Below are 15,903 nucleotides of genomic sequence, written 5' to 3' on the forward strand. Positions count from 1 at the left end.
GTGACAGTCACCATCGTCCCGCCCACCCACCCTCAGCTCAGCGCCTGCTCGGTCCACAGAGGAATGAGGCTGTTCTGACTTGGCCCCTCTCTGTCCCTATTGGAACCTGAAATTCTGCTCACTGTCTACTACTTTGTTTGACCCTTTCATGATCCACTGACTCTGTCACCTTAAGCTGAGATTTGGGGCTGTTCTGAGAAAATGACTTGTCCCATATCTTTGAGGAAAGGGAAAAGAGTGAAGACATGTCCTGTATTCTGATTTTCTGTCCTTGGTGGGGACACAGCCATGGACTGCCACAATCAGAGCCACGGAGCAGCACCCTTTTGGGAGAAGCCAGTGAGCCCAGCTCAACCCCAGGCCTCTGATACCCCGAGTATCAATAAAGTGTCTCCTCTCCCAGATATGGCCTCTTTGCTGCTTTTCTTTGCCTACATATGCTGTTAAAATGGCCACTTCTTGGTAAATCTAACTGTTGAAATTTGCAGAGGGGATTTACCCAGGAAGGTGCTAGCAGGGCACCCTCCCGCTGGCCTCCAGCATAAGTGACCCTCTCTCTCAGCAGGGCCTTTTCTCCACAGCTGCCCCTGCTCCCTAGTGCAGCCCACGTGCCAGGTCCCAGGGGTGAGCAGCACAAAACATTCTGCTTAACCCAGCCATGCTTTTCCTCCTCAAGTCTGGATCCGCATCTGAGAATCAAGGGACTTCAGTGAGTGAGCAGGAGCCCAGGTATCAACACAGCACCTCACACCTACCAACTTCTGCCCAGCATGATGCGGAGGACATAGGGAAGAGGGCACCAGTGAAACAGGGGTTCTGTGGAGAGCATTGGGGACATGTGGGCACTGGGAATGAGACACTCAGTTGTGCCTAGAGGCCTGGCTCCCTAGTCCTGTGTCATGGGCTCCTAAGCTGTGTTCTCTCAGTGTGCATCTGTGTATTTAAGACTGTGTGCGTGTCCCTATGGAGGTGAGCTGATTCCCACAATGGTTTCTGAAAGCCAGGAGCTGTTGGTCTGTGAAAACCACTTGGTGATGGTGCTCCAAGTATGAGGAGTAAACTAGGCCTGGATTGCAGACAACCTCGGGGTTCCCAGTGAGCAGACAGGACTGAAGGGGAGCAGGGAGGAGAGGGCACTGAGGGGGGAGTGGAGAGCTATGCTGAGCATCCTAAATAACCAGGCCCTTCATCTGTCATCTGAAGGGTCATGTCATTACCCTTGGGCTTTTCAAGATCATAAAGGGTGCTAGCAGCTGAGGATTTCAGAAACAAGCAGGACACACGGGCTACCTGAGAAGCGCTGGCTCTCCCCACAGCTGGGGGTGTCTCCATGGCACCAGCAGGCCAGTCAGCACTCACCTGTATACTCAGGGCCTCCTCCAGACATGCTTCTTTTGCTTCAGGAGCCCCCCCCCCTTCTTGAGATTCCATCATCCAGGTGGGTAACCACTACCTTCTGCCACAGTCTTCTACTAACCCATCAATCAGGCCACATTCTTTAGGGACAAAGTAGGCAACAGTCTCCAAAATCTCCTTCTGTCTCACCTGCAGGAAACTCGAGATTGTCCTTGAGTTGCCTCGTCCACCTCTTACTCCCACCATTTCATTAGCACCTCAGTGCTGAGACCATCACCTCCCTCCACTTCATGGACATCTGTCCTCACCATACTCTGCAGCTTTTCATCATTAGGACATGTGTGACATCTAACCACCTACACCTCACTCTCTCCTCACTATTGTGCATGCCCTTCTGCTTCTCATTCCACCTGCTCTCAAACTCAGGAACATCTGCTTCCCTTCTCTCCTCCTGCACCAGGTCTGTGGGTCACTGTTGGGACCATCATGCCAGGGCTCCCAGAGCTGGTGTCTGACTTGCTCTCTGCTCAGCCATCTCTGTCCTGGTCCTGGGAACCAACCCCCTGATGATCCCAGTACTTGCAAGCCCACCCCCACATTCCTTATTGTTTCCTGACTCAATTCTATTTTTCTAATTCTTCCCTCTGCCTGAAATGTCTCTCAATGCCTGGCTTGCCTGGTTAATATCATATATCTCCACTGACTAGATATAGAAAGTTCTCTATAGGGACTCTCTTTGGAAGTGGACACACCATACTTCTCCACAAAGAAATGTCCTCTTCCTGTCACCCTAAGCCCACTTGTACTATGGGAACCACATGATTTCATTGTTCTCATATATCTGTATTCCAATGATAATCGTGATGAAAAGACATTAGCATCGCTGGTCCCTAGTACTTAGCTGTTCCAGCACACAGGACTAACTCTAAAACCATTTTTTGTTGTGTTGTTAAATATATTTGTTCAAATTCTGGTCCATCCCAACTACTGAATGTTAATATTGTTAACAGCAATCCAAAATGTACAAAGGCCCATGCCTCTAAGGTAGACCTACCCTCCCTTTACTTCTCCAGCCTTTGTTTAATCTCACAATTCTTCCCTCAATTACCTTGGAGCATGAAAAATCAGGATAAAGTGGGTAGACAAGTCCTTATGCATCTTCCGGTTTGCTTTAGGAATCTGATCCTAAAGAGCCTTGTGTATGGTCCCCAGATGGGCTCCTGTTCTCAGTGCTTATGGTGCCATGGCAACCATAGGACAAATCACATTCCACTAGAATTTTTCAGTACCCCTGTCAGCCCAGAGAGGTGCTCATCTTGAGGGCATGGGTTGTATGCCTGGTACAAAGCTTATTCCCATTTGTTCAGAGACTTTGCAGCTTTTCCAGGGCATGGTGCCTAGAAGGGTGTCAGTCCTTTCTCTACAGGGTGGTTTGGAGCGGTGAGGAGGACTGATGTAAATGGAGAAGCCAGGCCACATCCACAACCTTGTTCAGCCTTGGGGCGTGAGAAAGAATTGCCGCTGGGCTCTGGTGAGACAGAAGAGCCTCAGGAAAAAGCCCAGCTGAACCAGAGCTCAGGGGCTGAGGGCGGAGAGAGGCGCTGACCCCAGAGGAGACTTGGAAGCGGTGCCTGTGGAGGAGATGAGTGAGGACTCCGGGCCCTGGGACATGCCCTGCCCCCTCTTCAGTGCTGCGGCCGACAGAGGAGACTCAGAAAGCTGTTCAGTGCCCGTGGAGCAGGTGGGGTTTCTGTGCAGGTGCAGGTGGAAGTCAGTGTTCAGGAACTGCTTGCTGCTGGTTAAACCCTAGAGCAGTGGTTCTCAACCTTGGCTGCTCTTTAGAATCACCTGGAAATCTTTTTAAAATCCTGATTTCTGGGGCTCATCCTCTGGAAATTCTGTCTCTTTGTTACTAATGTTGTGGTCTCACCCCATAAAAAAGAAACAATTTCCGGAGGATGAGGCCCAGAAATGAGGATTTTAAAAAGATTCCCAGGTGATTCTAATGTGCAGCCAAGGTTGAGAACCACTGCCCTACAGCATTCTGCAACGTGGATGCCAGGGGGCGCTTAAGGCCATGCTTGGCCCATGTGCTGCTGGGAGATGAAGTCAAACAAAATGTGGGTTCCCAGGGCAGCCCTGATATAAAAGGTCCCTGCCCCAATGCTCCTCAGTCAATTTCCTCTAAAGTCTCATTGTCCTGGGCCTCAAGAGCATCATCACTCGTAGAGCAGATGGCTCCTGAGAGACTAATTCTTCCCAACCTATGACTCATAGGAACACGATGGAGGCCCAGAAGCAACAGAGTTTCTTAAGGCTCTGAAGGATTGTAGAGTTGCATTTTATAGAATAGAAATTACATTTATGTTTAACAGTTTTTCGTTACATTTTCTTTAAAATAGACTGTAGGTTACTGAATAGTATGAGAAAAATACAGTAACATTGTAAGCATATAAAAAATAAATACAAATATTTTAAAACTGTACATAAAGGGTGTATTGGAGCCCCATTTGCTGTGGCAGCTGACACACTCTGTGGCCCAGGACCTGGCACCACAGGCTTCATAAGAGCTCAGGCGAGTGGCTCACAAGCTGCAGGTGGGTCCACACTAGAAGCTCAGTGACAGCTGTGCCTGGAGCCGGCTCTGGCTTAGGTTAGGGCTCCAGAGTTGGTGTTTCCCCTTTAGGTATTTCTTCACCTTGCTCTGGAGCTGCTTCTGTAGACTCAAGAATAGAACATGTTACCACCATGACTGCCTTTGTGTGCCTTCCAAGGCAGGAACCTCCCATCTCCATCACTGAAGTCCCAGTTCAAGCCCCCACCCCAGGAAGCCCTCCAGACTGCAGGCCATGGGCACTGACCTGAGCGGCTCCATGCTCCTGCCTAAGCTCAGCCTCTGGGAGATCTTTTCGGTGTGGGCCAGCCCGGTCCCCACTCACCCACACCACCCAATCCACATGCACAGCTCTCTGACTCCCTCCCTTTTTTCTAGCAGAAGCCCTCAGACCTCTGCCCTCTTGCAGAAATCTCACAAGGCATGGGATCCAGGGTGTTGCCAGCTTCTCCAAGTCAAAATCTCCATACTCTCCTTAAGGCTCTGATCCAAAGCCCGTTTACTTTTCCTGCTGGTCCAGAGATCCACTTTCTACTTCATAATACGTGTAGATCAGCGATACTTTGAGGAAGAAGTCACACCGACTGTCCTGTGGATGCTACCTGCCTGTTCAGCCTACAGTGACTGAATCACTCCTGACTAGAAGGAAGCACTGGAGTGCAGACCTGGGGTAAGGGCCTTTGCTGAATGAATGAGCCCAAACCACCCCCATCTCAGAAGGCTGGGTGAGCCTGGGATTTCTGATCTGACTTCACCCAGGACAGAGACCCCTAATGGAATCTCCAACGTCTTTATCAAAAGAGAAAATAGCTTAGCCTAAGTCCTGAGGAGAATCACAAATAAGGCACAAGTTTCTTTAAAAGAAGAGAAAATGGCCAATTGGAACAACCACGGCTCCTCAAGCACACCTCTACAGAGTCCAGGCTCCCAGCGGGCCTTTTCCGGGAGGAACCCCCCTCCCGCCGCCCCAGGTCCCTACAATAACCCCAAGAAGCTGGGCCTAGGCTCTCCCCATGTTCAGAGAAACAAACACTCAGAGACATGCAGTGATATGGAGACTCACAGCAACAGGTGGCTGAGTGACCACTGTGCTGTGGAGGGGCAGGGCTCACCTGGTCCATGGTTGGTCCCACACACGTTGGTGAGTCCCAAAAGTTCTGTATTAACACAGAAGGGAGGGTGCGGACCAAGGTGGGGACGCTGCCCAGGAAGCTGGGCACCAAGTATTTGACCAGTTGCTTGGAGGTCTGCACCTTACATGTCCATTTTTATTTTTAATTATTATTTTTTTTGCCCTGTGAAGGTCAAGCTTATTTGGAAGCCTGAGTGAGTGGTGTTGGGGACAACATGGAGGCCCAGGGGTGAGCTGAGAGGCCTCCATGTTGGGCTTAGGATGCCCCCACTGGGAGCTCAGCACTGTGTCTGGGCACAGGGTGGATCCAGCTCCCTGGGAAGCAGAGTCCTGGCTGCAGGAAGGGCAGGTGGAGAAGGTGAGGGCAGTTCTCTCTGGGTGGGTCAGGGTCCAGAAAAACAGACTTGCTCAAAGCTTTGAGGGTTTTTAGGGTTAAATTTTATAGACTCTAAATTAACTTTCTGTTTAGTACTTCAGTATATTTTCTCTACAGTACACTGTATGTGATTAAATATCATAAAAATATAATAAAATTATAAACATATGTAACAAGAATATTACACATTTAACACTGTGTCTAAATGGGGTTAGGAGGGTGCCCTCTCTGCTATCGCTGCTGACACGCGCTCTGGCCTGGGATCTAGCACCACAGGCCGCACAGATGCTGGGGTGAGTTGCTCAAATGCTGCAGGTGGTTCTTCTGCCTCTTGAAGTTGAGTGAAAGCTGGGCCTGGATCCGGCTCTGGCTCTGGAGAGGCCACTAGGGTGGCGTTGCCCTTGAGGGTTTTCCTGGTGTTCTTCTGGAGCTGGTTCTGTCGATGCAAGAAGAGGACATGTTACCACCCTCACTCCCTTTTGTGTGCCTTCCAAAGGCACACTCACCCACACCACCCCCGGAGGCCTCCTCCTCCTCCTGTCTCGGCCTCAGTGGGCTCAGGTGCTCCCGCTGAGGCACTGGGCCTTGTTTGGCAGGTAGGAGACTGCAAGTTGAGCTCTATGGAAGCCAACAGCATCATCAGGCTGGGAAATTCTGAAGGTGCTGGTCCAGCCAGATGCTCAGGATGCAGGAGATGGCCCTGGGGAGAGAGATAGGTGAGCAGCAGAATGTGAGGCCTGCCTTTCCCTTCCACACGGCCCTCCCACAGCACCACTCAGAGAGCCTGAGGTCCTATGCCTGCTGCTCCTGCCCATCCAGAAGCCAGACCTTCTCCTCGTCCACCTTCAGTCTGGCAGTCCTGGCAGAGATGGGCCTGGTCACCCAGGAATGGTTGGCATGAAGCCCTCCTACCTGACAGCTCGGGATCAATGAGGGAACCACCTGTCCCCTTCTTCAGGGGAACCTGACATGCTCTCGCAGTGTCCCTGTTCCCTCCCATTAGGACTGAGAGGCCTGGTGTCCACCCAGTTCATGTCACTCATTGGCACTGAGCAGGTGCTTCAGGAATACTGACCACTGAGCAAAAAAACAAACCCCAGGGCCTTCCTATCACCTCCAACTTTGGCTCCTGCACCTACATGCTGCCTCATTCACTAGCTGTCCTGTGTGGTTCTTTGCCTCCCACTGAAACTCAACTCCCACAGGGTGGGGTACCCCAAGCTGCCACTGCGGAGGTTCTACCAGATTAGGGAGCAAGGTCCCGGGATAGGGGTGCATACTGGGCTAGAATTAGGAGTGGAAGGCTATGAATTGTCTGAGGGGCTGTCTGTCCACTGACCTTCCCACTCGCCCACATCACCCATATCCACTTGCACAGCTGTCTGACTCATGTCCTTTTTTCTAGGGAAGCCCTCCGACCTCTGCCTCTTGCAGAAATCCCACCATGAGTGGGATCCATGGTTTTGCCAACACCTTGAATTCACAGTCTCCATACTCCCCTCATGGATCGGATCCAAAACTGACTCACGTTTTCTGCTGAACAGAGGTTTACCATCCTCTTCACAATACGCGAAGATGCAGCCATAGGGAGAGGAGGCCAGGAGGACGTCACATCAGGTGTTCTGTGGACACTATGAGCCTGTGCAGCCTAGTGGGACTGAATCGCTCCCTCCCAGAAGGAAGCTCTGGAGTGCAGGCTTGGGGTCTGCTCTGAGCACTGGGTTATGGTCACTGCCTAGAAACATTTCTGTACCAGGCAGGGCTTCTAATATACGTGCTGATTGAATGAGCCCAAACCAGCCCCACCTCAGATTGCTGGGTGAGCCTGGGCTCCACTGCTCACCCCTGGCATCTCTAATCTGGATTCACCTGGGACAGAGACCCCTAATAGTATCTCCAATCTCTTTAGAATATTAGAAAAGAGCTAAACCCAAGGCCCCAAAGAGAATCACAATTTGGCAGTGGCTTCTTCAACAGAAAGAAAAAATCACCAGTTGGTTCAATCACAGCTCCTGCAGCAGACCTCTCCACTGCCTAGGCTCCCAGAGAACACTTACCAGGGAGGAACCCAGCGAGTCCCTACAATAACCCTATGAGCCTGCTCCCTGCTTCTGGGAGGTTTCAGAGGAACAAACACTCAGAGAGTTGCAGTGACCTGAAGGCAAACAGCCAACAGGTGGCCTGGTGAGCATGTGCTCTGGAGGGGGAGGGGCTCACCTGGTAAATAATTGGTTCCACAGCTGCTGGGTGGTAACAAATGTTCTGTAGTAACAGGAACGAAGGTGGGTTCCCTCCTCAGGTAATCGACCACTTTGTCTAGCCAGTGTGCTAGGGCGATGCGCACCATACAGGTCTTTTCTCTTTCTGCCTGTGAGGCTGGAGTTCACTGGTAACCCTGAGTAGGTGGTGCTAGACCACTTGGCTGTCTGGCAGCTGTTTCCCCAGGGCTGGGCTGACTGGACTCCAAGTTCTGCTCAGAATACTGCCATCAGAGGTTAGCCCTTGACCTCTGGCTGCCAACCTCTGAGTCTGGGCACAGGTTGGAGCTGTCTCCCAGGGAAGCAGAGTCCTGGCTTCCTGGAAGGGCAGGTCTTCAAGGCCAGAACCCTTCTCACTGAGAATGTTGGGCATCCGGAGGCCAAAACACATCTTCCATGATGCTCCAGCTCAACACTGCCCTCCTGAGTCCCACCCGCCACAGCCTTCTGGTTACTGAACAGAGCATTGAGGAGCTCCCAGGGAGGGGCAACCCCCTTAGGTTCCAGGCTGTGAGCACATTCTCTTTGCGTTCCCAGGGTCTGTGTCTGTAGGAAACTGTACTCTTCACAGAAAAGCAGCTGGGTCCTTCTGGTCTTGGCCAAGGCAGAGTGAAGGGCAGGGGAAGGGGCAGGGCTAGAAGGTGGGATTGTTGTGTCCGAAGATGCAGATGGGGACATGCTTGACGTGGGAGGACCACTGGGCTGACAACTGGAAAAACGCCACGTCATTCCACTCGACGCCATCGATGACGACCGGCAGCATGCTCTGCTGGTGCTTGGCCCTGCAAACCAGGCGACCAATGCCCTGGATGCACTGGCTTTGGGACTCCAAATTCTCATCCGTGGTTTTCTTGGGCGCCTTCTTTTTTCTCTCCTTGGTGACCACAGCCATGGACAAGGCAGGTGTTGCTGTGCCCTCACCACTGCGGGGCAGCCTGCTGACCTGGACAGACTGGAAGAAGCACTTGAGTGTGTTTTTGGTGGTAGGCAGCTGTTTCTTCTCTGTGACTCTCTTCGTATCTATTGGCTGGGCTGCTGTCCAGTAATCCACCTGCAGCTCCATCATCTGTGCATGGACACTCTGACTGGTGGAGGACAGGCTCCCACTCATTGATGAGGGGGAGAGTGTGTTGGGTGAGGCCTTCCCGGTAGGGGACAGAAGCTCACCGGAGCATGAGGTGACTACATCATCTGAGCCTCCTGACATGGCTGCAGATGGTTCCACTCTTCCAACCTTCACTGCCCCCACAAAGGGGATGAGCTGTGTGGACTTTTCATTGGGGCGCTGCTGCTTAGACATGAGAATGGCCTCAGCAATGGGCAGCAGGTAGACACAGTTGGCCCCTGCAACGTACTCAGAGATTCTCGACACAACGTCCTGTGTGTCCTGCAAGGTGTTCTCAGACTCCAGGTTGTTGAACATGTCCCGCCAGTACAGGTCCTGGAAGAAGTTGTTGTAGCGGCAGTCCATGGAGCCCAGGTAGCTGGCCAAGGGGTGGGGACCCAGCGGGATGACCAGGAAGCGCATGTAGTCTAGCCATTGGGGTGGCTGCTGGGACAGCTGCCTCACGAAGACCCGCAGCACAGCGTTGAAGTAGGGCTGTGCCCCTGCCACCGCCATCTTCACAGGCGTCAGGGCCTGGGAATCGCAGTTGCAGTATCTCTGCATGTGTGAGACGATGATGCTGAAGGCCTCCTGGACGTCATCTGTGGAGCAAGTGCACACCACGGGCAGCATGTGCCCCTGCAGGATGTCCGAAAGTAACTGGCCCTGCCAGGCGCAGGTGTTGACCAGGATGATGTTCTCGGGCATCTTGTCCTGGCAAATGAGGATGTTGTGGAGCTGGTCATGGATGGGCTTCCTGGGGATCTGCCACTGGCTCTGTGGGTATGGGCTCTCGTTGCCCAGTCTGTTAACCCACTCATTCAGGGCTGTGCCGCAGCCCCGGTGGCCAGCCTGCTTCCTCTTGGACCTGCTGGAGGGCAGGACCAGAGACTTGGTGAAGCGCACTATGGATGGCAGCTTCTTGGTGAACCAATGCTGGGCGGAGGACCCTGCCTCCCGGTTGTCCTCCAGCTGTGCCAGCTGCTTCCCAGGGGAGCGAATTGTGTGGGCCATTGAGTCAGAGCTACTATCACTTGACATGCTGTCAAAGTATCGCCTGAGTTTGGGCTTTGGGGTGCTGGGGACACTGATATCGTCCTCCGTGTCTAGGCTACTGTCACTAGAGCTCAGCACAATATCATACCGACGGTGCAGAGCCTTCTCCACTTTGGGGACATGCCTCACAAGGGCCTGTTCTGAGGATATGACCTTCTCCGACACTTGGGCCCTGAGCATAGATGCCACGGCTTCCTGGTGGTAATTGTGTTGCCTGTTCATGCACCTCCTTCTTACTATGAGATTCCCTTGGTCCAAGTTATTCTCCTGGGACTGCCTGTGGACGGCATTGTGACTGGCCGGCTGCTCAAAGAAGCAGCTCTCAGATGTGCTGGCGAGGTGGTTATGCGAGGTTTGGGCCTTAGTGCTGGCCGGTATGGCAGTGGCCTCCTGATCGATAGGCTGGCGGGACAGGGAAGCCATTCGAATCTTAGTGGTGGGTGTGCTGTAGGCCACAAGTTGGGAGTCACTGTGGCTGGTCTGCTTGCCTCCCGGGGCCCTCGCGTTCTCAGGCGGGTGGGCCAGACTCAGAGGCTCCTTTTGGATCCTGGTGCTGTGGAGGCCCCGCATCTCCATCGGCAAGCTGGAGTCTGACAGGCCTTCCATGTATGGCCTGAGCTTGGGACTGGGGCTGCTGAGGACACTGTGATTGTCCTTCATGACTGGGCCGCTAGACAGCCCTTCAAAGTATGGCTGAAGCTTAGGTATGGTGGTGCTGAGGACGCTGCCATCGTCCTCAGTGTCTGTGCCACTGTCACTGGGGTTCGGCAGCATGTCATACAGGAGGTCCAGGTCCTCCTCCACCTCCGGGACATGCTCGCCATGGTCCTCCTCAGGGTCCAGGACCTCCTCCGAACCTTGCACTGTGAGCAGCCATAACAGGACTTTCTGCTGGTAGCTCTGTTGCGTGGTCAGGGTGCTCCTTGTGAATATGAGAGTCCCCTCATCATAGTCACCCTCCTCCTGGTCAGCGGTGTGGTAGCTGGCCTCCCGCTGCGAGAAGAAGCTCTCACACATGCACTCAGAGTAGTTGTCCGAGGACTCAGCCTCGGGACTGGCTTGCCTGGCGCTGTTCTCCTGGTTGATGGGCGGCATGGACAGAGAGATCTGGATGTTGTCCACCTTGCTGGTGGGTGTGCTGTGGGCCACAAATCCATTGTCCGTCTCACTTGGCTGCTTGCCTCCCAGGGCCCACGAATTCTCGGGCATGTGGGGCAGACTCAGAGGCTCTGTTTGGGTCCTGTCACTGTGGCTGCCCCACATCTCCGTCTGCAAACTGGAGTCTGACAGGCCATCCAAGTATGGCCTGAGCTTGGGCCTGGGGGTGCTGAGGACGCTCTCATCATCCTCCAGGTATGGGTCACTTTTCCTGCGTTTCCCCATCATGTCAGACCGAAGGTCCCTCTCTGACACTTTGGACCTGTGAAACAGCGCCAGGACTTTCAGCTTCAGGTTTCCTCCTATGGATGGCCGCTGCTTCTTTGGTTCCCCCTTCTCCAAGGCATCCTTGTGCAGGTCCTGTCTGTGCTTTCCCCTGCCACTGGCCTGCAGCTCATCCTGCCCCTCGTAGTTCCCTGCCGACTTGGCCTTAGGGCTGACCTGAATGGCACTGTCCTCGTGTTCGATGGGCTCACTGCACAGGGAGGAGATCCAGATCTCGGCCACCGCAGTGGAGGATTCCTTGATGCTGCCAAAGAGGCTCACCATCTGGCCACACCTGGGGTTTCGCTGCATGACGTCAGCCATGTGGATGGCGCCAGAGGCCAGTGTCTTGTAGCCCAGGACATCTCTATTCTTAGAGCACTTCCTCTGCTCCAGCAGGATCAGGAGCTTGTTACCTTCTCCCTTGAGGAAGTGGTTGTACTGCAGGGAGAAGGTGAGCGCCAGGTTGGTGTGCACTGGTCTACTGCGGGGCAGCACAATCTCTTGGGACCTCAGGATGCCCTTGGAGTCCCGCATCCTCACGGAAATTACCACGGAGTTGAGGTCCTTGGCCAGCTTCTGGAAGATCACTAGCTTCGTTACAGTGAGACTACACCACCTGGGCACGCAGCTGGGGCTGGAGCAGTCCACCTCCCAGGTGGCGAACAGGTTCTGGGGGACCAGTATTTTGAGCACCGTGGACGTGCTGGCCAGGCCCACAGTTCGTGAGGAAGCTGCAGCTGCTGGCACCCTACCGGACCTTTTCCTACTCAGGGTTGCTGGTTTTTTCTCCTGTGGTGGGACAGAGGAGGGACATGATTGGTGGCAAGAAGTGGGGCATGAGTGATCAAAGGAGAGTGTGGACACACAAAAAGCGGCCACTCGCTAATCTGTGATTAGGTCAGAGAAGGCCTGGGTGATGGTCTTTTAACCTCAGAGACCTAAAGTTATCACAAAGATGCTTTGAAATTAAAACGTTTTAACTAAAAGCTGTTTACGGTGGGTCGCTGGGTCCTAGGTTGGAATCTTCTGCAAAAAGGTCATTATTTACCTTAACTGAGACTGTCTACTGTCTTTTGGAATCTACAAGAACATAGCTTTGGAACGTCAAAGGAATTTTCCTATTTTTTGGATACTCTGTGCTCTGCGGAGACCACAAATCCCCTCACTGTTATTGAGTTCATTGTTAGCTGTTCTGTCCTATATCCCCCTATGGGAAAGAAGTATGTGTCTGTCATTTCACTTTTCATCCAATCTATCACCAATGGATTTCATGCAACTCACATACATCGCCACTTCTGACCGTAATATCTAAAATAAGGTGACAAGTGCCATTCTCCAGAGCATTATTTCAATCCATTGAGGTTTTGATTCAAGGCAAATGACCATTTGGCTCAGATAAATCTCAACAATTGTTCACAGTTTTGAATGCTTCTGACATGGACATTTACTTGGCACAATACAGCAGGATTCCAGAAAATCTCACCCAGCACCACCCTGCAGACCTACACCTGGTGCTGGCATCCAGCAAAGGGTCCATTGACGCACCAGTTCCCTGCCTGCCGGTGTACTTGTGACACTTGTCTGTTGGATTCAGGACCTTCCCTTGCTTGTGTTGCTGACTTTATTGGAGCCATATTTTGTAATACTCTTGGTGGAACAAAGGTTAACAGTTGATAGATCCCAGGCTATGCAGAGACAGGAGGGAAAATGGGACTGGTTTTTCCCCCTGGCTTTTCTATAGGATTTGCCTTTTGAGAGTCTGGGCAAACACCTTAGCTGTTTAAGTGAGAGCTGATCTTGTTCAGCTCAGAAGATACAGGGGCACATCCTCCTTCCTGCATGAATCTCAGATGTTCTTAGACAACTGAGGATCTTTGCGGATGTGTCAGAGGTCATTCCTCATGACATGCAGGAGCCCCATAAGGAAATTCCCACACAACTGCAATTAAACTAACTGGCTCTTCAGGGGGAGCACTAATGAGGTTTAGTCCACCTCTGCTGGTAGCCCTTCTGGTTGTTGTAGTCAGCAAGGAGAGAAACTGAGGCACATAAGAAGGTTGAATGAGACTCTAGGTGAGTGAGCAACTTGCAGCTCAACCCATAAAGCAACAAACTTTAACCCACTACATAACACTCCTAGAAACTGTGCTGAGACTCTGAAGATAGCAAACAATAAAAACAACAGCAACAAGCACACCTATAATTAACATGGGAAGTTGTGCCTCCATGGCTGGGAACTCCCAGGCCCCAGCCCTCATTAATATTCCTGTTAGGAAGCCTTGACTTGCAAGTGCTTTACAGAAGGGTAAATGTAGGAAGATTTAACTACAAAATATGAACTGAGAAATGGCCAATGTACAGTTTTCTTTGGGTGCCTAAATTAATTTTTCACAGGCAAAATAAAACAAAAGAAACAAATAACTATAACAATGGCGGCCTGAAAATTGAACTGATTGAGTGCATAGGATGCACATCTTGATTTGGAAATTAGAAACTTCTAAGGAGAAGCAGAGACAAATTCTCTTTAAAAAATAAATGAACAATAAATTTCAGAGATTACCTTCCAACTCTCCTGAAGCTAATACATGCTAACACCCCATCCTCCCCCTTCTATAGCACGTCCCCTATATCTTTTGCTCTCTGAGCTTCCTTGTCCAGATGTGTTCCTTCCCTTCCCTTCTTTCTTCCCCTTCTGTCCCCTCCACTGCCCCTCCCTACTGACTTAAGGGAAAATGAGATTAGGAATTCTGCCAACTCCCTTTGGAGAAAAGCTGCTCTCAGCCAGAGAGGAATCAGCAATCATCCTCCATTTTCTCTATGGCCCTGATTGGTTCACAGAGAAATTTAACTGATGGAACATGTAATCCTGGCTATTTTAACCTATTGCAATTAATATACTCCTGGTTTCTGGGAGCAAAAGCAAGAGAAGTACTAAATAAGGTTTATAGAAAACTCCTATAGAGAAGCCTCCACACTTTAGGGATATAGGAAACTGAAACAGGATTTAGAAAAAGGATACAAACAGAAACATGCCTAGGGCTGCTCCAAGCTTGTTTTTCCTTCCCACTGATACTTTGGGAGAATTTTAAATGATCATTAAAAGGGAAGCCATTGCCCTAGCCAGTTTGGCTAAGGAGATAGAGTGTTGACTGCAGACTGAAGGGTCCCAGGTTTGATTCTGGTCAAGAGCACATGCCCAGGTTGCAGGCTTGATCCCCATTAGGGGGCGTGCAGAAGGCAGCCAATTGAAGATTCTCTCTCATCATTGATGTTACTATCTCTCTCTCCCTTTCCCTTCCTCTCTGAAATCAATAAAAAATCTATTTTAAAAAAGGGGGAGGGGGAGAAGCCACTAAGTACCCTGTATATATTGAGGCTATTTTATTTGCTTTTAACCACAACCAATTACTTGCTTTCAACATCGGAATAAAGCTTTCCTACAAATGTCTGTTTTTTAATCAAAACCTGTTTCCTTCCAACTAGGGAATGTTATGAGAATATATATGGTTTGCTTATCAAATCTTCCCCAATTCCCCTGTTTAGTGAGTGGGGTTTTTTTACTGTTTAATGAAATCAGTGATGCTGACATATGCTTTCTCCAGAATAGTAACATATATACTTAGAATAAATGAACCAGATACTGAACCAAAAGGGAAAGTAATGATTTTAAAGGAACCTTCCAGGAGGAAACTAAGCTTGAGACTGACCGAATGTTTGCTAATCATCTCTTCTTCAGTATTATCTTCCACAAGACCCTGAGAGATGGCTGAACAGGGTACCCACCCTACTCAGAATGGCCCCAAACAGCCCAGAGACATGCAGACATGCCTCTAACACTAGGCTTTCCCATATTTCTGCCTAAAGATGGGGGGCCAGCCCACAGTGAAGTGAGAATTCTCTTTTGGGGTACATATTCACCAAATGGGAGTAACTTGACCCTGAGTGCCTCAAACAAGAAGCCAATCTTCTTTTGTTACACCAATTACCTGGTTGCAATATAAAGTGGGTAATAGAGAGGCTTTGGCACCATTAACTTTAAGACTATCTCGTACCTGGGACCTGTGTTTCCATTCCCAGGGGAGACAGACGGCGGTTTCTTATACCTGAAAGTCTTTATACCTCTCAGAGTTGTGAGCTTTCTGGAAACTAGAAAAATATTCCCAAATAGAAAGAAACCATCCAAAAATGGGTGAATGAATTTGTCAATCCCTTGCTAACATTTGTCGGGGGGGGCAACCCAGTTCCTGAGGTATTGAAAATGACTATCCTTGTTTTACAAATGAAGTTTTCAAGGTGCCATAGGTTTTGCTCCAGAAACAATTCAAAGCCCACAAAGTCCTTCTCCCTTCCCCAAACCTCCCCTATTCATTTTGGAGTCTTACAGATAATTGGCTTCATGCAACCAAAGTCCCAGAACCTTTGAAGTGAAAATACCTCAGTTCACCAAGACGTCTTGTCTAGGCCATTTTTAAAAATACAGATCTCTGGAAGATATGATTTATCCCAATAGAAAAAAAAAAATACCTTACCCACCTACACAAATCTCTTTAGCTTTTTCAACTATATCTTTCTAACTTAGTA

This window comes from Myotis nattereri (assembly GCF_964212035.1).
Source record: "Myotis nattereri genome assembly, chromosome: 16".
Lineage (NCBI taxonomy): Eukaryota > Metazoa > Chordata > Mammalia > Chiroptera > Vespertilionidae > Myotis > Myotis nattereri.